The sequence below is a fragment of the Staurois parvus genome, unplaced genomic scaffold, assembly GCF_062004578.1.
Source record: "Staurois parvus isolate SC_StPar_1 unplaced genomic scaffold, SC_StPar_1.0 ptg002628l, whole genome shotgun sequence".
Lineage (NCBI taxonomy): Eukaryota > Metazoa > Chordata > Amphibia > Anura > Ranidae > Staurois > Staurois parvus.
Window position 1 is genome coordinate 65,339 of NW_028320424.1, and position 16,952 is coordinate 82,290.

The following is a 16,952-nucleotide window of genomic DNA, read 5'->3' on the forward strand; positions in this document are numbered from 1 at the left end:
TTGTCTTTTGCTCGGCTTCTTTTTCGCCTCAAATGGCCAGCTTGCCAAGCACCAATTGAAGTAGATTGAGGGCTCCGAAGAGAAGCGCCTACGGCCACATCACTCTGAATGCGCCCGATCTCGTCTGATCTCGGAAGCTAAGCAGCGTAGGGCCTGGTTAGTACCTGGATGGGAGACCGCCTGGGAATACCAGGTGCTGTAGGCTTTGGTCTTTTGCTCGGCTTCTTTTTCGCCTCAAATGGCCAGCTTGCCAAGCACCAATTGAAGTAGATTGAGGGCTCCAAAGAGAAGCGCCTACGGCCACATCACTCTGAATGCGCCCGATCTCGTCTGATCTCGGAAGCTAAGCAGCGTAGGGCCTGGTTAGTACCTGGATGGGAGACCGCCTGGGAATACCAGGTGCTGTAGGCTTTTGTCTTTTGCTCGGCTTCTTTTTCGCCTCAAATGGCCAGCTTGCCAAGCACCAATTGAAGTAGATTGAGGGCTCCAAAGAGAAGCGCCTACGGCCACATCACTCTGAATGCGCCCGATCTCGTCTGATCTCGGAAGCTAAGCAGCGTAGGGCCTGGTTAGTACCTGGATGGGAGACCGCCTGGGAATACCAGGTGCTGTAGGCTTTTGTCTTTTGCTCGGCTTCTTTTTCGCCTCAAATGGCCAGCTTGCCAAGCACCAATTGAAGTAGATTGAGGGCTCCAAAGAGAAGCGCCTACGGCCACATCACTCTGAATGCGCCCGATCTCATCTGATCTCGGAAGCTAAGCAGCGTAGGGCCTGGTTAGTACCTGGATGGGAGACCGCCTGGGAATACCAGGTGCTGTAGGCTTTTGTCTTTTGCTCGGCTTCTTTTTCGCCTCAAATGGCCAGCTTGCCAAGCACCAATTGAAGTAGATTGAGGGCTCCAAAGAGAAGCGCCTACGGCCACATCACTCTGAATGCGCCCGATCTCGTCTGATCTCGGAAGCTAAGCAGCGTAGGGCCTGGTTAGTACCTGGATGGGAGACCGCCTGGGAATACCAGGTGCTGTAGGCTTTTGTCTTTTGCTCGGCTTCTTTTTCGCCTCAAATGGCCAGCTTGCCAAGCACCAATTGAAGTAGATTGAGGGCTCCAAAGAGAAGCGCCTACGGCCACATCACTCTGAATGCGCCCGATCTCGTCTGATCTCGGAAGCTAAGCAGCGTAGGGCCTGGTTAGTACCTGGATGGGAGACCGCCTGGGAATACCAGGTGCTGTAGGCTTTTGTCTTTTGCTCGGCTTCTTTTTCGCCTCAAATGGCCAGCTTGCCAAGCACCAATTGAAGTAGATTGAGGGCTCCAAAGAGAAGCGCCTACGGCCACATCACTCTGAATGCGCCCGATCTCGTCTGATCTCGGAAGCTAAGCAGCGTAGGGCCTGGTTAGTACTTGGATGGGAGACCGCCTGGGAATACCAGGTGCTGTAGGCTTTTGTCTTTTGCTCGGCTTCTTTTTCGCCTCAAATGGCCAGCTTGCCAAGCACCAATTGAAGTAGATTGAGGGCTCCAAAGAGAAGCGCCTACGGCCACATCACTCTGAATGCGCCCGATCTCGTCTGATCTCGGAAGCTAAGCAGCGTAGGGCCTGGTTAGTACCTGGATGGGAGACCGCCTGGGAATACCAGGTGCTGTAGGCTTTTGTCTTTTGCTCGGCTTCTTTTTCGCCTCAAATGGCCAGCTTGCCAAGCACCAATTGAAGTAGATTGAGGGCTCCAAAGAGAAGCGCCTACGGCCACATCACTCTGAATGCGCCCGATCTCGTCTGATCTCGGAAGCTAAGCAGCGTAGGGCCTGGTTAGTACCTGGATGGGAGACCGCCTGGGAATACCAGGTGCTGTAGGCTTTTGTCTTTTGCTCGGCTTCTTTTTCGCCTCAAATGGCCAGCTTGCCAAGCACCAATTGAAGTAGATTGAGGGCTCCAAAGAGAAGCGCCTACAGCCACATCACTCTGAATGCGCCCGATCTCGTCTGATCTCGGAAGCTAAGCAGCGTAGGGCCTGGTTAGTACCTGGATGGGAGACCGCCTGGGAATACCAGGTGCTGTAGGCTTTTGTCTTTTGCTCGGCTTCTTTTTCGCCTCAAATGGCCAGCTTGCCAAGCACCAATTGAAGTAGATTGAGGGCTCCAAAGAGAAGCGCCTACGGCCACATCACTCTGAATGCGCCCGATCTCGTCTGATCTCGGAAGCTGAGCAGCGTAGGACCTGGTTAGTACCTGGATGGGAGACCGCCTGGGAATACCAGGTGCTGTAGGCTTTTGTCTTTTGCTCGGCTTCTTTTTCGCCTCAAATGGCCAGCTTGCCAAGCACCAATTGAAGTAGATTGAGGGCTCCAAAGAGAAGCGCCTACGGCCACATCACTCTGAATGCGCCCGATCTCGTCTGATCTCGGAAGCTAAGCAGCGTAGGGCCTGGTTAGTACCTGGATGGGAGACCGCCTGGGAATACCAGGTGCTGTAGGCTTTTGTCTTTTGCTCGGCTTCTTTTTCGCCTCAAATGGCCAGCTTGCCAAGCACCAATTGAAGTAGATTGAGGGCTCCAAAGAGAAGCGCCTACGGCCACATCACTCTGAATGCGCCCGATCTCGTCTGATCTCGGAAGCTAAGCAGCGTAGGGCCTGGTTAGTACCTGGATGGGAGACCGCCTGGGAATACCAGGTGCTGTAGGCTTTTGTCTTTTGCTCGGCTTCTTTTTCGCCTCAAATGGCCAGCTTGCCAAGCACCAATTGAAGTAGATTGAGGGCTCCAAAGAGAAGCGCCTACGGCCACATCACTCTGAATGCGCCCGATCTCGTCTGATCTCGGAAGCTAAGCAGCGTAGGGCCTGGTTAGTACCTGGATGGGAGACCGCCTGGGAATACCAGGTGCTGTAGGCTTTTGTCTTTTGCTCGGCTTCTTTTTCGCCTCAAATGGCCAGCTTGCCAAGCACCAATTGAAGTAGATTGAGGGCTCCAAAGAGAAGCGCCTACGGCCACATCACTCTGAATGCGCCCGATCTCATCTGATCTCGGAAGCTGAGCAGCGTAGGGCCTGGTTAGTACCTGGATGGGAGACCGCCTGGGAATACCAGGTGCTGTAGGCTTTTGTCTTTTGCTCGGCTTCTTTTTCGCCTCAAATGGCCAGCTTGCCAAGCACCAATTGAAGTAGATTGAGGGCTCCAAAGAGAAGCGCCTACGGCCACATCACTCTGAATGCGCCCGATCTCGTCTGATCTCGGAAGCTAAGCAGCGTAGGGCCTGGTTAGTACCTGGATGGGAGACCGCCTGGGAATACCAGGTGCTGTAGGCTTTTGTCTTTTGCTCGGCTTCTTTTTCGCCTCAAATGGCCAGCTTGCCAAGCACCAATTGAAGTAGATTGAGGGCTCCAAAGAGAAGCGCCTACGGCCACATCACTCTGAATGCGCCCGATCTCGTCTGATCTCGGAAGCTAAGCAGCGTAGGGCCTGGTTAGTACCTGGATGGGAGACCGCCTGGGAATACCAGGTGCTGTAGGCTTTTGTCTTTTGCTCGGCTTCTTTTTCGCCTCAAATGGCCAGCTTGCCAAGCACCAATTGAAGTAGATTGAGGGCTCCAAAGAGAAGCGCCTACGGCCACATCACTCTGAATGCGCCCGATCTCGTCTGATCTCGGAAGCTAAGCAGCGTAGGGCCTGGTTAGTACCTGGATGGGAGACCGCCTGGGAATACCAGGTGCTGTAGGCTTTTGTCTTTTGCTCGGCTTCTTTTTCACCTCAAATGGCCAGCTTGCCAAGCACCAATTGAAGTAGATTGAGGGCTCCAAAGAGAAGCGCCTACGGCCACATCACTCTGAATGCGCCCGATCTCGTCTGATCTCGGAAGCTAAGCAGCGTAGGGCCTGGTTAGTACCTGGATGGGAGACCGCCTGGGAATACCAGGTGCTGTAGGCTTTTGTCTTTTGCTCGGCTTCTTTTTCGCCTCAAATGGCCAGCTTGCCAAGCACCAATTGAAGTAGATTGAGGGCTCCAAAGAGAAGCGCCTACGGCCACATCACTCTGAATGCGCCCGATCTCGTCTGATCTCGGAAGCTAAGCAGCGTAGGGCCTGGTTAGTACCTGGATGGGAGACCGCCTGGGAATACCAGGTGCTGTAGGCTTTTGTCTTTTGCTCGGCTTCTTTTTCGCCTCAAATGGCCAGCTTGCCAAGCACCAATTGAAGTAGATTGAGGGCTCCAAAGAGAAGCGCCTACGGCCACATCACTCTGAATGCGCCCGATCTCGTCTGATCTCGGAAGCTAAGCAGCGTAGGGCCTGGTTAGTACCTGGATGGGAGACCGCCTGGGAATACCAGGTGCTGTAGGCTTTTGTCTTTTGCTCGGCTTCTTTTTCGCCTCAAATGGCCAGCTTGCCAAGCACCAATTGAAGTAGATTGAGGGCTCCAAAGAGAAGCGCCTACGGCCACATCACTCTGAATGCGCCCGATCTCGTCTGATCTCGGAAGCTGAGCAGCGTAGGGCCTGGTTAGTACCTGGATGGGAGACCGCCTGGGAATACCAGGTGCTGTAGGCTTTTGTCTTTTGCTCGGCTTCTTTTTCGCCTCAAATGGCCAGCTTGCCAAGCACCAATTGAAGTAGATTGAGGGCTCCAAAGAGAAGCGCCTACGGCCACATCACTCTGAATGCGCCCGATCTCGTCTGATCTCGGAAGCTAAGCAGCGTAGGGCCTGGTTAGTACCTGGATGGGAGACCGCCTGGGAATACCAGGTGCTGTAGGCTTTTGTCTTTTGCTCGGCTTCTTTTTCGCCTCAAATGGCCAGCTTGCCAAGCACCAATTGAAGTAGATTGAGGGCTCCAAAGAGAAGCGCCTACGGCCACATCACTCTGAATGCGCCCGATCTCGTCTGATCTCGGAAGCTAAGCAGCGTAGGGCCTGGTTAGTACCTGGATGGGAGACCGCCTGGGAATACCAGGTGCTGTAGGCTTTTGTCTTTTGCTCGGCTTCTTTTTCGCCTCAAATGGCCAGCTTGCCAAGCACCAATTGAAGTAGATTGAGGGCTCCAAAGAGAAGCGCCTACGGCCACATCACTCTGAATGCGCCCGATCTCGTCTGATCTCGGAAGCTAAGCAGCGTAGGGCCTGGTTAGTACCTGGATGGGAGACCGCCTGGGAATACCAGGTGCTGTAGGCTTTTGTCTTTTGCTCGGCTTCTTTTTCGCCTCAAATGGCCAGCTTGCCAAGCACCAATTGAAGTAGATTGAGGGCTCCAAAGAGAAGCGCCTACGGCCACATCACTCTGAATGCGCCCGATCTCGTCTGATCTCGGAAGCTAAGCAGCGTAGGGCCTGGTTAGTACCTGGATGGGAGACCGCCTGGGAATACCAGGTGCTGTAGGCTTTTGTCTTTTGCTCGGCTTCTTTTTCGCCTCAAATGGCCAGCTTGCCAAGCACCAATTGAAGTAGATTGAGGGCTCCAAAGAGAAGCGCCTACGGCCACATCACTCTGAATGCGCCCGATCTCGTCTGATTTCGGAAGCTAAGCAGCGTAGGGCCTGGTTAGTACCTGGATGGGAGACCGCCTGGGAATACCAGGTGCTGTAGGCTTTTGTCTTTTGCTCGGCTTCTTTTTCGCCTCAAATGGCCAGCTTGCCAAGCACCAATTGAAGTAGATTGAGGGCTCCAAAGAGAAGCGCCTACGGCCACATCACTCTGAATGCGCCCGATCTCATCTGATCTCGGAAGCTAAGCAGCGTAGGGCCTGGTTAGTACCTGGATGGGAGACCGCCTGGGAATACCAGGTGCTGTAGGCTTTTGTCTTTTGCTCGGCTTCTTTTTCGCCTCAAATGGCCAGCTTGCCAAGCACCAATTGAAGTAGATTGAGGGCTCCAAAGAGAAGCGCCTACGGCCACATCACTCTGAATGCGCCCGATCTCGTCTGATCTCGGAAGCTAAGCAGCGTAGGGCCTGGTTAGTACCTGGATGGGAGACCGCCTGGGAATACCAGGTGCTGTAGGCTTTTGTCTTTTGCTCGGCTTCTTTTTCGCCTCAAATGGCCAGCTTGCCAAGCACCAATTGAAGTAGATTGAGGGCTCCAAAGAGAAGCGCCTACGGCCACATCACTCTGAATGCGCCCGATCTCGTCTGATCTCGGAAGCTAAGCAGCGTAGGGCCTGGTTAGTACCTGGATGGGAGACCGCCTGGGAATACCAGGTGCTGTAGGCTTTTGTCTTTTGCTCGGCTTCTTTTTCGCCTCAAATGGCCAGCTTGCCAAGCACCAATTGAAGTAGATTGAGGGCTCCAAAGAGAAGCGCCTACGGCCACATCACTCTGAATGCGCCCGATCTCGTCTGATCTCGGAAGCTAAGCAGCGTAGGGCCTGGTTAGTACCTGGATGGGAGACCGCCTGGGAATACCAGGTGCTGTAGGCTTTTGTCTTTTGCTCGGCTTCTTTTTCGCCTCAAATGGCCAGCTTGCCATGCACCAATTGAAGTAGATTGAGGGCTCCAAAGAGAAGCGCCTACGGCCACATCACTCTGAATGCGCCCGATCTCGTCTGATCTCGGAAGCTAAGCAGCGTAGGGCCTGGTTAGTACCTGGATGGGAGACCGCCTGGGAATACCAGGTGCTGTAGGCTTTTGTCTTTTGCTCGGCTTCTTTTTCGCCTCAAATGGCCAGCTTGCCAAGCACCAATTGAAGTAGATTGAGGGCTCCAAAGAGAAGCGCCTATGGCCACATCACTCTGAATGCGCCCGATCTCGTCTGATCTCGGAAGCTAAGCAGCGTAGGGCCTGGTTAGTACCTGGATGGGAGACCGCCTGGGAATACCAGGTGCTGTAGGCTTTTGTCTTTTGCTCGGCTTCTTTTTCGCCTCAAATGGCCAGCTTGCCAAGCACCAATTGAAGTAGATTGAGGGCTCCAAAGAGAAGCGCCTACGGCCACATCACTCTGAATGCGCCCGATCTCGTCTGATCTCAGAAGCTAAGCAGCGTAGGGCCTGGTTAGTACCTGGATGGGAGACCGCCTGGGAATACCAGGTGCTGTAGGCTTTTGTCTTTTGCTCGGCTTCTTTTTCGCCTCAAATGGCCAGCTTGCCAAGCACCAATTGAAGTAGATTGAGGGCTCCAAAGAGAAGCGCCTACGGCCACATCACTCTGAATGCGCCCGATCTCGTCTGATCTCGGAAGCTAAGCAGCGTAGGGCCTGGTTAGTACCTGGATGGGAGACCGCCTGGGAATACCAGGTGCTGTAGGCTTTTGTCTTTTGCTCGGCTTCTTTTTCGCCTCAAATGGCCAGCTTGCCAAGCACCAATTGAAGTAGATTGAGGGCTCCAAAGAGAAGCGCCTACGGCCACATCACTCTGAATGCGCCCAATCTCGTCTGATCTCGGAAGCTAAGCAGCGTAGGGCCTGGTTAGTACCTGGATGGGAGACCGCCTGGGAATACCAGGTGCTGTAGGCTTTTGTCTTTTGCTCGGCTTCTTTTTCGCCTCAAATGGCCAGCTTGCCAAGCACCAATTGAAGTAGATTGAGGGCTCCAAAGAGAAGCGCCTACGGCCACATCACTCTGAATGCGCCCGATCTCGTCTGATCTCGGAAGCTAAGCAGCGTAGGGCCTGGTTAGTACCTGGATGGGAGACCGCCTGGGAATACCAGGTGCTGTAGGCTTTTGTCTTTTGCTCGGCTTCTTTTTCGCCTCAAATGGCCAGCTTGCCAAGCACCAATTGAAGTAGATTGAGGGCTCCAAAGAGAAGCGCCTACGGCCACATCACTCTGAATGCGCCCGATCTCGTCTGATCTCGGAAGCTAAGCAGCGTAGGGCCTGGTTAGTACCTGGATGGGAGACCGCCTGGGAATACCAGGTGCTGTAGGCTTTTGTCTTTTGCTCGGCTTCTTTTTCGCCTCAAATGGCCAGCTTGCCAAGCACCAATTGAAGTAGATTGAGGGCTCCAAAGAGAAGCGCCTACGGCCACATCACTCTGAATGCGCCCGATCTCGTCTGATCTCGGAAGCTAAGCAGCGTAGGGCCTGGTTAGTACCTGGATGGGAGACCGCCTGGGAATACCAGGTGCTGTAGGCTTTTGTCTTTTGCTCGGCTTCTTTTTCGCCTCAAATGGCCAGCTTGCCAAGCACCAATTGAAGTAGATTGAGGGCTCCAAAGAGAAGCGCCTATGGCCACATCACTCTGAATGCGCCCGATCTCGTCTGATCTCGGAAGCTAAGCAGCGTAGGGCCTGGTTAGTACCTGGATGGGAGACCGCCTGGGAATACCAGGTGCTGTAGGCTTTTGTCTTTTGCTCGGCTTCTTTTTCGCCTCAAATGGCCAGCTTGCCAAGCACCAATTGAAGTAGATTGAGGGCTCCAAAGAGAAGCGCCTACGGCCACATCACTCTGAATGCGCCCGATCTCGTCTGATCTCAGAAGCTAAGCAGCGTAGGGCCTGGTTAGTACCTGGATGGGAGACCGCCTGGGAATACCAGGTGCTGTAGGCTTTTGTCTTTTGCTCGGCTTCTTTTTCGCCTCAAATGGCCAGCTTGCCAAGCACCAATTGAAGTAGATTGAGGGCTCCAAAGAGAAGCGCCTACGGCCACATCACTCTGAATGCGCCCGATCTCGTCTGATCTCGGAAGCTAAGCAGCGTAGGGCCTGGTTAGTACCTGGATGGGAGACCGCCTGGGAATACCAGGTGCTGTAGGCTTTTGTCTTTTGCTCGGCTTCTTTTTCGCCTCAAATGGCCAGCTTGCCAAGCACCAATTGAAGTAGATTGAGGGCTCCAAAGAGAAGCGCCTACGGCCACATCACTCTGAATGCGCCCGATCTCGTCTGATCTCGGAAGCTAAGCAGCGTAGGGCCTGGTTAGTACCTGGATGGGAGACCGCCTGGGAATACCAGGTGCTGTAGGCTTTTGTCTTTTGCTCGGCTTCTTTTTCGCCTCAAATGGCCAGCTTGCCAAGCACCAATTGAAGTAGATTGAGGGCTCCAAAGAGAAGCGCCTACGGCCACATCACTCTGAATGCGCCCGATCTCGTCTGATCTCGGAAGCTAAGCAGCGTAGGGCCTGGTTAGTACCTGGATGGGAGACCGCCTGGGAATACCAGGTGCTGTAGGCTTTTGTCTTTTGCTCGGCTTCTTTTTCGCCTCAAATGGCCAGCTTGCCAAGCACCAATTGAAGTAGATTGAGGGCTCCAAAGAGAAGCGCCTACGGCCACATCACTCTGAATGCGCCCGATCTCGTCTGATCTCGGAAGCTAAGCAGCGTAGGGCCTGGTTAGTACCTGGATGGGAGACCGCCTGGGAATACCAGGTGCTGTAGGCTTTTGTCTTTTGCTCGGCTTCTTTTTCGCCTCAAATGGCCAGCTTGCCAAGCACCAATTGAAGTAGATTGAGGGCTCCAAAGAGAAGGGCCTACGGCCACATCACTCTGAATGCGCCCGATCTCGTCTGATCTCGGAAGCTAAGCAGCGTAGGGCCTGGTTAGTACCTGGATGGGAGACCGCCTGGGAATACCAGGTGCTGTAGGCTTTTGTCTTTTGCTCGGCTTCTTTTTCGCCTCAAATGGCCAGCTTGCCAAGCACCAATTGAAGTAGATTGAGGGCTCCAAAGAGAAGCGCCTACGGCCACATCACTCTGAATGCGCCCGATCTCGTCTGATCTCGGAAGCTAAGCAGCGTAGGGCCTGGTTAGTACCTGGATGGGAGACCGCCTGGGAATACCAGGTGCTGTAGGCTTTTGTCTTTTGCTCGGCTTCTTTTTCGCCTCAAATGGCCAGCTTGCCAAGCACCAATTGAAGTAGATTGAGGGCTCCAAAGAGAAGCGCCTACGGCCACATCACTCTGAATGCGCCCGATCTCGTCTGTTCTCGGAAGCTAAGCAGCGTAGGGCCTGGTTAGTACCTGGATGGGAGACCGCCTGGGAATACCAGGTGCTGTAGGCTTTTGTCTTTTGCTCGGCTTCTTTTTCGCCTCAAATGGCCAGCTTGCCAAGCACCAATTGAAGTAGATTGAGGGCTCCAAAGAGAAGCGCCTACGGCCACATCACTCTGAATGCGCCCGATCTCGTCTGATCTCGGAAGCTAAGCAGCGTAGGGCCTGGTTAGTACCTGGATGGGAGACCGCCTGGGAATACCAGGTGCTGTAGGCTTTTGTCTTTTGCTCGGCTTCTTTTTCGCCTCAAATGGCCAGCTTGCCAAGCACCAATTGAAGTAGATTGAGGGCTCCAAAGAGAAGCGCCTACGGCCACATCACTCTGAATGCGCCCGATCTCGTCTGATCTCGGAAGCTAAGCAGCGTAGGGCCTGGTTAGTACCTGGATGGGAGACCGCCTGGGAATACCAGGTGCTGTAGGCTTTTGTCTTTTGCTCGGCTTCTTTTTCGCCTCAAATGGCCAGCTTGCCAAGCACCAATTGAAGTAGATTGAGGGCTCCAAAGAGAAGCGCCTACGGCCACATCACTCTGAATGCGCCCGATCTCGTCTGATCTCGGAAGCTAAGCAGCGTAGGGCCTGGTTAGTACCTGGATGGGAGACCGCCTGGGAATACCAGGTGCTGTAGGCTTTTGTCTTTTGCTCGGCTTCTTTTTCGCCTCAAATGGCCAGCTTGCCAAGCACCAATTGAAGTAGATTGAGGGCTCCAAAGAGAAGCGCCTACGGCCACATCACTCTGAATGCGCCCTATCTCGTCTGATCTCGGAAGCTGAGCAGCGTAGGGTCTGGTTAGTACCTGGATGGGAGACCGCCTGGGAATACCAGGTGCTGTAGGCTTTTGTCTTTTGCTCGGCTTCTTTTTCGCCTCAAATGGCCAGCTTGCCAAGCACCAATTGAAGTAGATTGAGGGCTCCAAAGAGAAGCGCCTACGGCCACATCACTCTGAATGCGCCCGATCTCGTCTGATCTCGGAAGCTAAGCAGCGTAGGGCCTGGTTAGTACCTGGATGGGAGACCGCCTGGGAATACCAGGTGCTGTAGGCTTTTGTCTTTTGCTCGGCTTCTTTTTCGCCTCAAATGGCCAGCTTGCCAAGCACCAATTGAAGTAGATTGAGGGCTCCAAAGAGAAGCGCCTACGGCCACATCACTCTGAATGCGCCCGATCTCGTCTGATCTCGGAAGCTAAGCAGCGTAGGGCCTGGTTAGTACCTGGATGGGAGACCGCCTGGGAATACCAGGTGCTGTAGGCTTTTGTCTTTTGCTCGGCTTCTTTTTCGCCTCAAATGGCCAGCTTGCCAAGCACCAATTGAAGTAGATTGAGGGCTCCAAAGAGAAGCGCCTACGGCCACATCACTCTGAATGCGCCCGATCTCGTCTGATCTCGGAAGCTAAGCAGCGTAGGGCCTGGTTAGTACCTGGATGGGAGACCGCCTGGGAATACCAGGTGCTGTAGGCTTTTGTCTTTTGCTCGGCTTCTTTTTCGCCTCAAATGGCCAGCTTGCCAAGCACCAATTGAAGTAGATTGAGGGCTCCAAAGAGAAGCACCTACGGCCACATCACTCTGAATGCGCCCGATCTCGTCTGATCTCGGAAGCTAAGCAGCGTAGGGCCTGGTTAGTACCTGGATGGGAGACCGCCTGGGAATACCAGGTGCTGTAGGCTTTTGTCTTTTGCTCGGCTTCTTTTTCGCCTCAAATGGCCAGCTTGCCAAGCACCAATTGAAGTAGATTGAGGGCTCCAAAGAAAAGCGCCTACGGCCACATCACTCTGAATGCGCCCGATCTCGTCTGATCTCGGAAGCTGAGCAGCGTAGGGCCTGGTTAGTACCTGGATGGGAGACCGCCTGGGAATACCAGGTGCTGTAGGCTTTTGTCTTTTGCTCGGCTTCTTTTTCGCCTCAAATGGCCAGCTTGCCAAGCACCAATTGAAGTAGATTGAGGGCTCCAAAGAGAAGCGCCTACGGCCACATCACTCTGAATGCGCCCGATCTCGTCTGATCTCGGAAGCTGAGCAGCGTAGGGCCTGGTTAGTACCTGGATGGGAGACCGCCTGGGAATACCAGGTGCTGTAGGCTTTTGTCTTTTGCTCGGCTTCTTTTTCGCCTCAAATGGCCAGCTTGCCAAGCACCAATTGAAGTAGATTGAGGGCTCCAAAGAGAAGCGCCTACGGCCACATCACTCTGAATGCGCCCGATCTCGTCTGATCTCGGAAGCTGAGCAGCGTAGGGCCTGGTTAGTACCTGGATGGGAGACCGCCTGGGAATACCAGGTGCTGTAGGCTTTTGTCTTTTGCTCGGCTTCTTTTTCGCCTCAAATGGCCAGCTTGCCAAGCACCAATTGAAGTAGATTGAGGGCTCCAAAGAGAAGCGCCTACGGCCACATCACTCTGAATGCGCCCGATCTCGTCTGATCTCGGAAGCTAAGCAGCGTAGGGCCTGGTTAGTACCTGGATGGGAGACCGCCTGGGAATACCAGGTGCTGTAGGCTTTTGTCTTTTGCTCGGCTTCTTTTTCGCCTCAAATGGCCAGCTTGCCAAGCACCAATTGAAGTAGATTGAGGGCTCCAAAGAGAAGCGCCTACGGCCACATCACTCTGAATGCGCCCGATCTCGTCTGATCTCGGAAGCTAAGCAGCGTAGGGCCTGGTTAGTACCTGGATGGGAGACCGCCTGGGAATACCAGGTGCTGTAGGCTTTTGTCTTTTGCTCGGCTTCTTTTTCGCCTCAAATGGCCAGCTTGCCAAGCACCAATTGAAGTAGATTGAGGGCTCCAAAGAGAAGCGCCTACGGCCACATCACTCTGAATGCGCCCGATCTCGTCTGATCTCGGATGCTAAGCAGCGTAGGGCCTGGTTAGTACCTGGATGGGAGACCGCCTGGGAATACCAGGTGCTGTAGGCTTTTGTCTTTTGCTCGGCTTCTTTTTCGCCTCAAATGGCCAGCTTGCCAAGCACCAATTGAAGTAGATTGAGGGCTCCAAAGAGAAGCACCTACGGCCACATCACTCTGAATGCGCCCGATCTCGTCTGATCTCGGAAGCTAAGCAGCGTAGGGCCTAGTTAGTACCTGGATGGGAGACCGCCTGGGAATAGCAGGTGCTGTAGGCTTTTGTCTTTTGCTCGGCTTCTTTTTCGCCTCAAATGGCCAGCTTGCCAAGCACCAATTGAAGTAGATTGAGGGCTCCAAAGGGAAGCGCCTACGGCCACATCACTCTGAATGCACCCGATCTCATCTGATCTCGGAAGCTAAGCAGCGTAGGGCCTGGTTAGTACCTGGATGGGAGACCGCCTGGGAATACCAGGTGCTGTAGGCTTTTGTCTTTTGCTCGGCTTCTTTTTCGCCTCAAATGGCCAGCTTGCCAAGCACCAATTGAAGTAGATTGAGGGCTATAAAGAGAAGCGCCTACGGCCACATCACTCTGAATGCGCCCGATCTCGTCTGATCTCGGAAGCTAAGCAGCGTAGGGCCTGGTTAGTACCTGGATGGGAGACCGCCTGGGAATACCAGGTGCTGTAGGCTTTTGTCTTTTGCTCGGCTTCTTTTTCGCCTCAAATGGCCAGCTTGCCAAGCACCAATTGAAGTAGATTGAGGGCTCCAAAGAGAAGCGCCTACGGCCACATCACTCTGAATGCGCCCGATCTCGTCTGATCTCGGAAGCTAAGCAGCGTAGGGCCTGGTTAGTACCTGGATGGGAGACCGCCTGGGAATACCAGGTGCTGTAGGCTTTTGTCTTTTGCTCGGCTTCTTTTTCGCCTCAAATGGCCAGCTTGCCAAGCACCAATTGAAGTAGATTGAGGGCTCCAAAGAGAAGCGCCTACGGCCACATCACTCTGAATGCGCCCGATCTCGTCTGATCTCGGAAGCTAAGCAGCGTAGGGCCTGGTTAGTACCTGGATGGGAGACCGCCTGGGAATACCAGGTGCTGTAGGCTTTTGTCTTTTGCTCGGCTTCTTTTTCGCCTCAAATGGCCAGCTTGCCAAGCACCAATTGAAGTAGATTGAGGGCTCCAAAGAGAAGCGCCTACGGCCACATCACTCTGAATGCGCCCGATCTCGTCTGATCTCGGAAGCTAAGCAGCGTAGGGCCTGGTTAGTACCTGGATGGGAGACCGCCTGGGAATACCAGGTGCTGTAGGCTTTTGTCTTTTGCTCGGCTTCTTTTTCGCCTCAAATGGCCAGCTTGCCAAGCACCAATTGAAGTAGATTGAGGGCTCCAAAGAGAAGCGCCTACGGCCACATCACTCTGAATGCGCCCGATCTCGTCTGATCTCGGAAGCTAAGCAGCGTAGGGCCTGGTTAGTACCTGGATGGGAGACCGCCTGGGAATACCAGGTGCTGTAGGCTTTTGTCTTTTGCTCGGCTTCTTTTTCGCCTCAAATGGCCAGCTTGCCAAGCACCAATTGAAGTAGATTGAGGGCTCCAAAGAGAAGCGCCTACGGCCACATCACTCTGAATGCGCCCGATCTCGTCTGATCTCGGAAGCTAAGCAGCGTAGGGCCTGGTTAGTACCTGGATGGGAGACCGCCTGGGAATACCAGGTGCTGTAGGCTTTTGTCTTTTGCTCGGCTTCTTTTTCGCCTCAAATGGCCAGCTTGCCAAGCACCAATTGAAGTAGATTGAGGGCTCCAAAGAGAAGCGCCTACGGCCACATCACTCTGAATGCGCCCGATCTCGTCTGATCTCGGAAGCTAAGCAGCGTAGGGCCTGGTTAGTACCTGGATGGGAGACCGCCTGGGAATACCAGGTGCTGTAGGCTTTTGTCTTTTGCTCGGCTTCTTTTTCGCCTCAAATGGCCAGCTTGCCAAGCACCAATTGAAGTAGATTGAGGGCTCCAAAGAGAAGGGCCTACGGCCACATCACTCTGAATGCGCCCGATCTCGTCTGATCTCGGAAGCTAAGCAGCGTAGGGCCTGGTTAGTACCTGGATGGGAGACCGCCTGGGAATACCAGGTGCTGTAGGCTTTTGTCTTTTGCTCGGCTTCTTTTTCGCCTCAAATGGCCAGCTTGCCAAGCACCAATTGAAGTAGATTGAGGGCTCCAAAGAGAAGCGCCTACGGCCACATCACTCTGAATGCGCCCGATCTCGTCTGATCTCGGAAGCTAAGCAGCGTAGGGCCTGGTTAGTACCTGGATGGGAGACCGCCTGGGAATACCAGGTGCTGTAGGCTTTTGTCTTTTGCTCGGCTTCTTTTTCGCCTCAAATGGCCAGCTTGCCAAGCACCAATTGAAGTAGATTGAGGGCTCCAAAGAGAAGCGCCTACGGCCACATCACTCTGAATGCGCCCGATCTCGTCTGATCTCGGAAGCTAAGCAGCGTAGGGCCTGGTTAGTACCTGGATGGGAGACCGCCTGGGAATACCAGGTGCTGTAGGCTTTTGTCTTTTGCTCGGCTTCTTTTTCGCCTCAAATGGCCAGCTTGCCAAGCACCAATTGAAGTAGATTGAGGGCTCCAAAGAGAAGCGCCTACGGCCACATCACTCTGAATGCGCCCGATCTCGTCTGATCTCGGAAGCTAAGCAGCGTAGGGCCTGGTTAGTACCTGGATGGGAGACCGCCTGGGAATACCAGATGCTGTAGGCTTTTGTCTTTTGCTAGGCTTCTTTTTCGCCTCAAATGGCCAGCTTGCCAAGCACCAATTGAAGTAGATTGAGGGCTCCAAAGAGAAGCGCCTACGGCCACATCACTCTGAATGCGCCCGATCTCGTCTGATCTCGGAAGCTAAGCAGCGTAGGGCCTGGTTAGTACCTGGATGGGAGACCGCCTGGGAATACCAGGTGCTGTAGGCTTTTGTCTTTTGCTCGGCTTCTTTTTCGCCTCAAATGGCCAGCTTGCCAAGCACCAATTGAAGTAGATTGAGGGCTCCAAAGAGAAGCGCCTACGGCCACATCACTCTGAATGCGCCCGATCTCGTCTGATCTCGGAAGCTAAGCAGCGTAGGGCCTGGTTAGTACCTGGATGGGAGACCGCCTGGGAATACCAGGTGCTGTAGGCTTTTGTCTTTTGCTCGGCTTCTTTTTCGCCTCAAATGGCCAGCTTGCCAAGCACCAATTGAAGTAGATTGAGGGCTCCAAAGAGAAGCGCCTACGGCCACATCACTCTGAATGCGCCCGATCTCGTCTGATCTCGGAAGCTAAGCAGCGTAGGGCCTGGTTAGTACCTGGATGGGAGACCGCCTGGGAATACCAGGTGCTGTAGGCTTTTGTCTTTTGCTCGGCTTCTTTTTCGCCTCAAATGGCCAGCTTGCCAAGCACCAATTGAAGTAGATTGAGGGCTCCAAAGAGAAGCGCCTACGGCCACATCACTCTGAATGCGCCCGATCTCGTCTGATCTCGGAAGCTAAGCAGCGTAGGGCCTGGTTAGTACCTGGATGGGAGACCGCCTGGGAATACCAGGTGCTGTAGGCTTTTGTCTTTTGCTCGGCTTCTTTTTCGCCTCAAATGGCCAGCTTGCCAAGCACCAATTGAAGTAGATTGAGGGCTCCAAAGAGAAGCGCCTACGGCCACATCACTCTGAATGCGCCCGATCTCGTCTGATCTCGGAAGCTAAGCAGCGTAGGGCCTGGTTAGTACCTGGATGGGAGACCGCCTGGGAATACCAGGTGCTGTAGGCTTTTGTCTTTTGCTCGGCTTCTTTTTCGCCTCAAATGGCCAGCTTGCCAAGCACCAATTGAAGTAGATTGAGGGCTCCAAAGAGAAGCGCCTACAGCCACATCACTCTGAATGCGCCCGATCTCGTCTGATCTCGGAAGCTAAGCAGCGTAGGGCCTGGTTAGTACCTGGATGGGAGACCGCCTGGGAATACCAGGTGCTGTAGGCTTTTGTCTTTTGCTCGGCTTCTTTTTCGCCTCAAATGGCCAGCTTGCCAAGCACCAATTGAAGTAGATTGAGGGCTCCAAAGAGAAGCGCCTACGGCCACATCACTCTGAATGCGCCCGATCTCGTCTGATCTCGGAAGCTAAGCAGCGTAGGGCCTGGTTAGTACCTGGATGGGAGACCGCCTGGGAATACCAGGTGCTGTAGGCTTTTGTCTTTTGCTCGGCTTCTTTTTCGCCTCAAATGGCCAGCTTGCCAAGCACCAATTGAA

General features: G+C 53.8%; 80 non-coding genes and 2 pseudogenes across 80 annotated transcripts; all 82 read left to right on the plus strand.

Moving 5' to 3' along the window:
- The first annotated feature begins 86 nt into the window (after positions 1–86).
- Positions 87–205, plus strand: LOC149430325 (5S ribosomal RNA). Its single transcript, XR_016309760.1, has one exon. It is a non-coding gene; the product is annotated as a 5S ribosomal RNA (ribosomal RNA).
- An 87-nt stretch (positions 206–292) lies between these two features.
- Positions 293–411, plus strand: LOC149430326 (5S ribosomal RNA). The gene has a single exon (XR_016309761.1). It is a non-coding gene; the product is annotated as a 5S ribosomal RNA (ribosomal RNA).
- An 87-nt stretch (positions 412–498) lies between these two features.
- On the plus strand, positions 499–617 carry LOC149430327 (5S ribosomal RNA). The gene has a single exon (XR_016309762.1). It is a non-coding gene; the product is annotated as a 5S ribosomal RNA (ribosomal RNA).
- An 87-nt stretch (positions 618–704) lies between these two features.
- LOC149430328 (5S ribosomal RNA) lies at positions 705–823 on the plus strand. The gene has a single exon (XR_016309604.1). It is a non-coding gene; the product is annotated as a 5S ribosomal RNA (ribosomal RNA).
- Positions 824–910: 87 nt separating this feature from the next.
- On the plus strand, positions 911–1,029 carry LOC149430329 (5S ribosomal RNA). The gene has a single exon (XR_016309763.1). It is a non-coding gene; the product is annotated as a 5S ribosomal RNA (ribosomal RNA).
- An 87-nt stretch (positions 1,030–1,116) lies between these two features.
- LOC149430330 (5S ribosomal RNA) lies at positions 1,117–1,235 on the plus strand. The gene has a single exon (XR_016309764.1). It is a non-coding gene; the product is annotated as a 5S ribosomal RNA (ribosomal RNA).
- Positions 1,236–1,322: 87 nt separating this feature from the next.
- LOC149430331 (5S ribosomal RNA) lies at positions 1,323–1,441 on the plus strand. The gene has a single exon (XR_016309671.1). It is a non-coding gene; the product is annotated as a 5S ribosomal RNA (ribosomal RNA).
- An 87-nt stretch (positions 1,442–1,528) lies between these two features.
- On the plus strand, positions 1,529–1,647 carry LOC149430332 (5S ribosomal RNA). Its single transcript, XR_016309765.1, has one exon. It is a non-coding gene; the product is annotated as a 5S ribosomal RNA (ribosomal RNA).
- Positions 1,648–1,734: 87 nt separating this feature from the next.
- Positions 1,735–1,853, plus strand: LOC149430333 (5S ribosomal RNA). The gene has a single exon (XR_016309766.1). It is a non-coding gene; the product is annotated as a 5S ribosomal RNA (ribosomal RNA).
- An 87-nt stretch (positions 1,854–1,940) lies between these two features.
- On the plus strand, positions 1,941–2,059 carry LOC149430334 (5S ribosomal RNA). The gene has a single exon (XR_016309982.1). It is a non-coding gene; the product is annotated as a 5S ribosomal RNA (ribosomal RNA).
- Positions 2,060–2,146: 87 nt separating this feature from the next.
- LOC149430335 (5S ribosomal RNA) lies at positions 2,147–2,265 on the plus strand. The gene has a single exon (XR_016309556.1). It is a non-coding gene; the product is annotated as a 5S ribosomal RNA (ribosomal RNA).
- Positions 2,266–2,352: 87 nt separating this feature from the next.
- Positions 2,353–2,471, plus strand: LOC149430336 (5S ribosomal RNA). Its single transcript, XR_016309767.1, has one exon. It is a non-coding gene; the product is annotated as a 5S ribosomal RNA (ribosomal RNA).
- An 87-nt stretch (positions 2,472–2,558) lies between these two features.
- On the plus strand, positions 2,559–2,677 carry LOC149430337 (5S ribosomal RNA). The gene has a single exon (XR_016309768.1). It is a non-coding gene; the product is annotated as a 5S ribosomal RNA (ribosomal RNA).
- Positions 2,678–2,764: 87 nt separating this feature from the next.
- LOC149430338 (5S ribosomal RNA) lies at positions 2,765–2,883 on the plus strand. The gene has a single exon (XR_016309769.1). It is a non-coding gene; the product is annotated as a 5S ribosomal RNA (ribosomal RNA).
- Positions 2,884–2,970: 87 nt separating this feature from the next.
- LOC149430339 (5S ribosomal RNA) lies at positions 2,971–3,089 on the plus strand. The gene has a single exon (XR_016310046.1). It is a non-coding gene; the product is annotated as a 5S ribosomal RNA (ribosomal RNA).
- An 87-nt stretch (positions 3,090–3,176) lies between these two features.
- On the plus strand, positions 3,177–3,295 carry LOC149430340 (5S ribosomal RNA). The gene has a single exon (XR_016309771.1). It is a non-coding gene; the product is annotated as a 5S ribosomal RNA (ribosomal RNA).
- An 87-nt stretch (positions 3,296–3,382) lies between these two features.
- LOC149430341 (5S ribosomal RNA) lies at positions 3,383–3,501 on the plus strand. The gene has a single exon (XR_016309772.1). It is a non-coding gene; the product is annotated as a 5S ribosomal RNA (ribosomal RNA).
- Positions 3,502–3,588: 87 nt separating this feature from the next.
- On the plus strand, positions 3,589–3,707 carry LOC149430342 (5S ribosomal RNA). Its single transcript, XR_016309773.1, has one exon. It is a non-coding gene; the product is annotated as a 5S ribosomal RNA (ribosomal RNA).
- Positions 3,708–3,794: 87 nt separating this feature from the next.
- On the plus strand, positions 3,795–3,913 carry LOC149430343 (5S ribosomal RNA). The gene has a single exon (XR_016309774.1). It is a non-coding gene; the product is annotated as a 5S ribosomal RNA (ribosomal RNA).
- Positions 3,914–4,000: 87 nt separating this feature from the next.
- LOC149430344 (5S ribosomal RNA) lies at positions 4,001–4,119 on the plus strand. Its single transcript, XR_016309775.1, has one exon. It is a non-coding gene; the product is annotated as a 5S ribosomal RNA (ribosomal RNA).
- Positions 4,120–4,206: 87 nt separating this feature from the next.
- LOC149430345 (5S ribosomal RNA) lies at positions 4,207–4,325 on the plus strand. Its single transcript, XR_016309777.1, has one exon. It is a non-coding gene; the product is annotated as a 5S ribosomal RNA (ribosomal RNA).
- An 87-nt stretch (positions 4,326–4,412) lies between these two features.
- LOC149430346 (5S ribosomal RNA) lies at positions 4,413–4,531 on the plus strand. Its single transcript, XR_016309518.1, has one exon. It is a non-coding gene; the product is annotated as a 5S ribosomal RNA (ribosomal RNA).
- Positions 4,532–4,618: 87 nt separating this feature from the next.
- On the plus strand, positions 4,619–4,737 carry LOC149430347 (5S ribosomal RNA). The gene has a single exon (XR_016309778.1). It is a non-coding gene; the product is annotated as a 5S ribosomal RNA (ribosomal RNA).
- Positions 4,738–4,824: 87 nt separating this feature from the next.
- On the plus strand, positions 4,825–4,943 carry LOC149430348 (5S ribosomal RNA). The gene has a single exon (XR_016309779.1). It is a non-coding gene; the product is annotated as a 5S ribosomal RNA (ribosomal RNA).
- An 87-nt stretch (positions 4,944–5,030) lies between these two features.
- Positions 5,031–5,149, plus strand: LOC149430349 (5S ribosomal RNA). The gene has a single exon (XR_016309780.1). It is a non-coding gene; the product is annotated as a 5S ribosomal RNA (ribosomal RNA).
- An 87-nt stretch (positions 5,150–5,236) lies between these two features.
- LOC149430350 (5S ribosomal RNA) lies at positions 5,237–5,355 on the plus strand. The gene has a single exon (XR_016309781.1). It is a non-coding gene; the product is annotated as a 5S ribosomal RNA (ribosomal RNA).
- An 87-nt stretch (positions 5,356–5,442) lies between these two features.
- LOC149430351 (5S ribosomal RNA) lies at positions 5,443–5,561 on the plus strand. Its single transcript, XR_016310038.1, has one exon. It is a non-coding gene; the product is annotated as a 5S ribosomal RNA (ribosomal RNA).
- An 87-nt stretch (positions 5,562–5,648) lies between these two features.
- On the plus strand, positions 5,649–5,767 carry LOC149430352 (5S ribosomal RNA). Its single transcript, XR_016309615.1, has one exon. It is a non-coding gene; the product is annotated as a 5S ribosomal RNA (ribosomal RNA).
- An 87-nt stretch (positions 5,768–5,854) lies between these two features.
- On the plus strand, positions 5,855–5,973 carry LOC149430353 (5S ribosomal RNA). The gene has a single exon (XR_016309783.1). It is a non-coding gene; the product is annotated as a 5S ribosomal RNA (ribosomal RNA).
- Positions 5,974–6,060: 87 nt separating this feature from the next.
- On the plus strand, positions 6,061–6,179 carry LOC149430354 (5S ribosomal RNA). Its single transcript, XR_016309784.1, has one exon. It is a non-coding gene; the product is annotated as a 5S ribosomal RNA (ribosomal RNA).
- Positions 6,180–6,266: 87 nt separating this feature from the next.
- On the plus strand, positions 6,267–6,385 carry LOC149430355 (5S ribosomal RNA). The gene has a single exon (XR_016309785.1). It is a non-coding gene; the product is annotated as a 5S ribosomal RNA (ribosomal RNA).
- Positions 6,386–6,472: 87 nt separating this feature from the next.
- LOC149430356 (5S ribosomal RNA) lies at positions 6,473–6,591 on the plus strand. Its single transcript, XR_016309786.1, has one exon. It is a non-coding gene; the product is annotated as a 5S ribosomal RNA (ribosomal RNA).
- Positions 6,592–6,678: 87 nt separating this feature from the next.
- LOC149430357 (5S ribosomal RNA) lies at positions 6,679–6,797 on the plus strand. The gene has a single exon (XR_016309991.1). It is a non-coding gene; the product is annotated as a 5S ribosomal RNA (ribosomal RNA).
- Positions 6,798–6,884: 87 nt separating this feature from the next.
- On the plus strand, positions 6,885–7,003 carry LOC149430358 (5S ribosomal RNA). Its single transcript, XR_016309503.1, has one exon. It is a non-coding gene; the product is annotated as a 5S ribosomal RNA (ribosomal RNA).
- Positions 7,004–7,090: 87 nt separating this feature from the next.
- On the plus strand, positions 7,091–7,209 carry LOC149430359 (5S ribosomal RNA). The gene has a single exon (XR_016309787.1). It is a non-coding gene; the product is annotated as a 5S ribosomal RNA (ribosomal RNA).
- Positions 7,210–7,296: 87 nt separating this feature from the next.
- LOC149430360 (5S ribosomal RNA) lies at positions 7,297–7,415 on the plus strand. The gene has a single exon (XR_016309537.1). It is a non-coding gene; the product is annotated as a 5S ribosomal RNA (ribosomal RNA).
- An 87-nt stretch (positions 7,416–7,502) lies between these two features.
- On the plus strand, positions 7,503–7,621 carry LOC149430361 (5S ribosomal RNA). The gene has a single exon (XR_016309788.1). It is a non-coding gene; the product is annotated as a 5S ribosomal RNA (ribosomal RNA).
- An 87-nt stretch (positions 7,622–7,708) lies between these two features.
- On the plus strand, positions 7,709–7,827 carry LOC149430362 (5S ribosomal RNA). The gene has a single exon (XR_016309789.1). It is a non-coding gene; the product is annotated as a 5S ribosomal RNA (ribosomal RNA).
- Positions 7,828–7,914: 87 nt separating this feature from the next.
- Positions 7,915–8,033, plus strand: LOC149430363 (5S ribosomal RNA). Its single transcript, XR_016309790.1, has one exon. It is a non-coding gene; the product is annotated as a 5S ribosomal RNA (ribosomal RNA).
- Positions 8,034–8,120: 87 nt separating this feature from the next.
- Positions 8,121–8,239, plus strand: LOC149430364 (5S ribosomal RNA). The gene has a single exon (XR_016309993.1). It is a non-coding gene; the product is annotated as a 5S ribosomal RNA (ribosomal RNA).
- An 87-nt stretch (positions 8,240–8,326) lies between these two features.
- LOC149430365 (5S ribosomal RNA) lies at positions 8,327–8,445 on the plus strand. The gene has a single exon (XR_016309504.1). It is a non-coding gene; the product is annotated as a 5S ribosomal RNA (ribosomal RNA).
- Positions 8,446–8,532: 87 nt separating this feature from the next.
- Positions 8,533–8,651, plus strand: LOC149430366 (5S ribosomal RNA). Its single transcript, XR_016309791.1, has one exon. It is a non-coding gene; the product is annotated as a 5S ribosomal RNA (ribosomal RNA).
- Positions 8,652–8,738: 87 nt separating this feature from the next.
- On the plus strand, positions 8,739–8,857 carry LOC149430367 (5S ribosomal RNA). The gene has a single exon (XR_016309792.1). It is a non-coding gene; the product is annotated as a 5S ribosomal RNA (ribosomal RNA).
- An 87-nt stretch (positions 8,858–8,944) lies between these two features.
- LOC149430368 (5S ribosomal RNA) lies at positions 8,945–9,063 on the plus strand. The gene has a single exon (XR_016309794.1). It is a non-coding gene; the product is annotated as a 5S ribosomal RNA (ribosomal RNA).
- An 87-nt stretch (positions 9,064–9,150) lies between these two features.
- On the plus strand, positions 9,151–9,269 carry LOC149430369 (5S ribosomal RNA). The gene has a single exon (XR_016309795.1). It is a non-coding gene; the product is annotated as a 5S ribosomal RNA (ribosomal RNA).
- Positions 9,270–9,356: 87 nt separating this feature from the next.
- On the plus strand, positions 9,357–9,475 carry LOC149430370 (5S ribosomal RNA). The gene has a single exon (XR_016309796.1). It is a non-coding gene; the product is annotated as a 5S ribosomal RNA (ribosomal RNA).
- Positions 9,476–9,562: 87 nt separating this feature from the next.
- Positions 9,563–9,681, plus strand: LOC149430371 (5S ribosomal RNA). The gene has a single exon (XR_016309797.1). It is a non-coding gene; the product is annotated as a 5S ribosomal RNA (ribosomal RNA).
- Positions 9,682–9,768: 87 nt separating this feature from the next.
- LOC149430372 (5S ribosomal RNA) lies at positions 9,769–9,887 on the plus strand. Its single transcript, XR_016310042.1, has one exon. It is a non-coding gene; the product is annotated as a 5S ribosomal RNA (ribosomal RNA).
- An 87-nt stretch (positions 9,888–9,974) lies between these two features.
- On the plus strand, positions 9,975–10,093 carry LOC149430373 (5S ribosomal RNA). Its single transcript, XR_016309798.1, has one exon. It is a non-coding gene; the product is annotated as a 5S ribosomal RNA (ribosomal RNA).
- Positions 10,094–10,180: 87 nt separating this feature from the next.
- LOC149430374 (5S ribosomal RNA) lies at positions 10,181–10,299 on the plus strand. Its single transcript, XR_016309799.1, has one exon. It is a non-coding gene; the product is annotated as a 5S ribosomal RNA (ribosomal RNA).
- Positions 10,300–10,386: 87 nt separating this feature from the next.
- Positions 10,387–10,505, plus strand: LOC149430375 (5S ribosomal RNA). Its single transcript, XR_016309800.1, has one exon. It is a non-coding gene; the product is annotated as a 5S ribosomal RNA (ribosomal RNA).
- Positions 10,506–10,592: 87 nt separating this feature from the next.
- On the plus strand, positions 10,593–10,711 carry LOC149430376 (5S ribosomal RNA; annotated as a pseudogene).
- Positions 10,712–10,798: 87 nt separating this feature from the next.
- Positions 10,799–10,917, plus strand: LOC149430377 (5S ribosomal RNA). Its single transcript, XR_016309801.1, has one exon. It is a non-coding gene; the product is annotated as a 5S ribosomal RNA (ribosomal RNA).
- An 87-nt stretch (positions 10,918–11,004) lies between these two features.
- Positions 11,005–11,123, plus strand: LOC149430378 (5S ribosomal RNA). Its single transcript, XR_016309802.1, has one exon. It is a non-coding gene; the product is annotated as a 5S ribosomal RNA (ribosomal RNA).
- Positions 11,124–11,210: 87 nt separating this feature from the next.
- On the plus strand, positions 11,211–11,329 carry LOC149430379 (5S ribosomal RNA). The gene has a single exon (XR_016309803.1). It is a non-coding gene; the product is annotated as a 5S ribosomal RNA (ribosomal RNA).
- Positions 11,330–11,416: 87 nt separating this feature from the next.
- On the plus strand, positions 11,417–11,535 carry LOC149430380 (5S ribosomal RNA). The gene has a single exon (XR_016310030.1). It is a non-coding gene; the product is annotated as a 5S ribosomal RNA (ribosomal RNA).
- An 87-nt stretch (positions 11,536–11,622) lies between these two features.
- LOC149430381 (5S ribosomal RNA) lies at positions 11,623–11,741 on the plus strand. The gene has a single exon (XR_016309519.1). It is a non-coding gene; the product is annotated as a 5S ribosomal RNA (ribosomal RNA).
- An 87-nt stretch (positions 11,742–11,828) lies between these two features.
- LOC149430382 (5S ribosomal RNA) lies at positions 11,829–11,947 on the plus strand. Its single transcript, XR_016309521.1, has one exon. It is a non-coding gene; the product is annotated as a 5S ribosomal RNA (ribosomal RNA).
- An 87-nt stretch (positions 11,948–12,034) lies between these two features.
- LOC149430383 (5S ribosomal RNA) lies at positions 12,035–12,153 on the plus strand. The gene has a single exon (XR_016309522.1). It is a non-coding gene; the product is annotated as a 5S ribosomal RNA (ribosomal RNA).
- Positions 12,154–12,240: 87 nt separating this feature from the next.
- On the plus strand, positions 12,241–12,359 carry LOC149430384 (5S ribosomal RNA). The gene has a single exon (XR_016309805.1). It is a non-coding gene; the product is annotated as a 5S ribosomal RNA (ribosomal RNA).
- An 87-nt stretch (positions 12,360–12,446) lies between these two features.
- LOC149430385 (5S ribosomal RNA) lies at positions 12,447–12,565 on the plus strand. The gene has a single exon (XR_016309806.1). It is a non-coding gene; the product is annotated as a 5S ribosomal RNA (ribosomal RNA).
- An 87-nt stretch (positions 12,566–12,652) lies between these two features.
- On the plus strand, positions 12,653–12,771 carry LOC149430386 (5S ribosomal RNA). The gene has a single exon (XR_016310027.1). It is a non-coding gene; the product is annotated as a 5S ribosomal RNA (ribosomal RNA).
- Positions 12,772–12,858: 87 nt separating this feature from the next.
- LOC149430387 (5S ribosomal RNA) lies at positions 12,859–12,977 on the plus strand (annotated as a pseudogene).
- Positions 12,978–13,064: 87 nt separating this feature from the next.
- LOC149430388 (5S ribosomal RNA) lies at positions 13,065–13,183 on the plus strand. Its single transcript, XR_016309665.1, has one exon. It is a non-coding gene; the product is annotated as a 5S ribosomal RNA (ribosomal RNA).
- Positions 13,184–13,270: 87 nt separating this feature from the next.
- LOC149430389 (5S ribosomal RNA) lies at positions 13,271–13,389 on the plus strand. The gene has a single exon (XR_016309807.1). It is a non-coding gene; the product is annotated as a 5S ribosomal RNA (ribosomal RNA).
- Positions 13,390–13,476: 87 nt separating this feature from the next.
- On the plus strand, positions 13,477–13,595 carry LOC149430390 (5S ribosomal RNA). Its single transcript, XR_016309808.1, has one exon. It is a non-coding gene; the product is annotated as a 5S ribosomal RNA (ribosomal RNA).
- An 87-nt stretch (positions 13,596–13,682) lies between these two features.
- On the plus strand, positions 13,683–13,801 carry LOC149430391 (5S ribosomal RNA). The gene has a single exon (XR_016309809.1). It is a non-coding gene; the product is annotated as a 5S ribosomal RNA (ribosomal RNA).
- An 87-nt stretch (positions 13,802–13,888) lies between these two features.
- On the plus strand, positions 13,889–14,007 carry LOC149430392 (5S ribosomal RNA). Its single transcript, XR_016309810.1, has one exon. It is a non-coding gene; the product is annotated as a 5S ribosomal RNA (ribosomal RNA).
- Positions 14,008–14,094: 87 nt separating this feature from the next.
- On the plus strand, positions 14,095–14,213 carry LOC149430393 (5S ribosomal RNA). The gene has a single exon (XR_016309811.1). It is a non-coding gene; the product is annotated as a 5S ribosomal RNA (ribosomal RNA).
- Positions 14,214–14,300: 87 nt separating this feature from the next.
- LOC149430394 (5S ribosomal RNA) lies at positions 14,301–14,419 on the plus strand. Its single transcript, XR_016309812.1, has one exon. It is a non-coding gene; the product is annotated as a 5S ribosomal RNA (ribosomal RNA).
- An 87-nt stretch (positions 14,420–14,506) lies between these two features.
- Positions 14,507–14,625, plus strand: LOC149430395 (5S ribosomal RNA). The gene has a single exon (XR_016309813.1). It is a non-coding gene; the product is annotated as a 5S ribosomal RNA (ribosomal RNA).
- An 87-nt stretch (positions 14,626–14,712) lies between these two features.
- Positions 14,713–14,831, plus strand: LOC149430396 (5S ribosomal RNA). Its single transcript, XR_016309814.1, has one exon. It is a non-coding gene; the product is annotated as a 5S ribosomal RNA (ribosomal RNA).
- An 87-nt stretch (positions 14,832–14,918) lies between these two features.
- On the plus strand, positions 14,919–15,037 carry LOC149430397 (5S ribosomal RNA). Its single transcript, XR_016309816.1, has one exon. It is a non-coding gene; the product is annotated as a 5S ribosomal RNA (ribosomal RNA).
- An 87-nt stretch (positions 15,038–15,124) lies between these two features.
- Positions 15,125–15,243, plus strand: LOC149430398 (5S ribosomal RNA). Its single transcript, XR_016309817.1, has one exon. It is a non-coding gene; the product is annotated as a 5S ribosomal RNA (ribosomal RNA).
- Positions 15,244–15,330: 87 nt separating this feature from the next.
- LOC149430399 (5S ribosomal RNA) lies at positions 15,331–15,449 on the plus strand. The gene has a single exon (XR_016309526.1). It is a non-coding gene; the product is annotated as a 5S ribosomal RNA (ribosomal RNA).
- Positions 15,450–15,536: 87 nt separating this feature from the next.
- On the plus strand, positions 15,537–15,655 carry LOC149430400 (5S ribosomal RNA). The gene has a single exon (XR_016309818.1). It is a non-coding gene; the product is annotated as a 5S ribosomal RNA (ribosomal RNA).
- Positions 15,656–15,742: 87 nt separating this feature from the next.
- On the plus strand, positions 15,743–15,861 carry LOC149430401 (5S ribosomal RNA). Its single transcript, XR_016309819.1, has one exon. It is a non-coding gene; the product is annotated as a 5S ribosomal RNA (ribosomal RNA).
- Positions 15,862–15,948: 87 nt separating this feature from the next.
- On the plus strand, positions 15,949–16,067 carry LOC149430402 (5S ribosomal RNA). The gene has a single exon (XR_016309820.1). It is a non-coding gene; the product is annotated as a 5S ribosomal RNA (ribosomal RNA).
- An 87-nt stretch (positions 16,068–16,154) lies between these two features.
- LOC149430403 (5S ribosomal RNA) lies at positions 16,155–16,273 on the plus strand. Its single transcript, XR_016309821.1, has one exon. It is a non-coding gene; the product is annotated as a 5S ribosomal RNA (ribosomal RNA).
- An 87-nt stretch (positions 16,274–16,360) lies between these two features.
- LOC149430404 (5S ribosomal RNA) lies at positions 16,361–16,479 on the plus strand. The gene has a single exon (XR_016309822.1). It is a non-coding gene; the product is annotated as a 5S ribosomal RNA (ribosomal RNA).
- An 87-nt stretch (positions 16,480–16,566) lies between these two features.
- LOC149430405 (5S ribosomal RNA) lies at positions 16,567–16,685 on the plus strand. The gene has a single exon (XR_016309983.1). It is a non-coding gene; the product is annotated as a 5S ribosomal RNA (ribosomal RNA).
- An 87-nt stretch (positions 16,686–16,772) lies between these two features.
- On the plus strand, positions 16,773–16,891 carry LOC149430406 (5S ribosomal RNA). The gene has a single exon (XR_016309823.1). It is a non-coding gene; the product is annotated as a 5S ribosomal RNA (ribosomal RNA).
- The last annotated feature ends 61 nt before the right edge of the window (positions 16,892–16,952 follow it).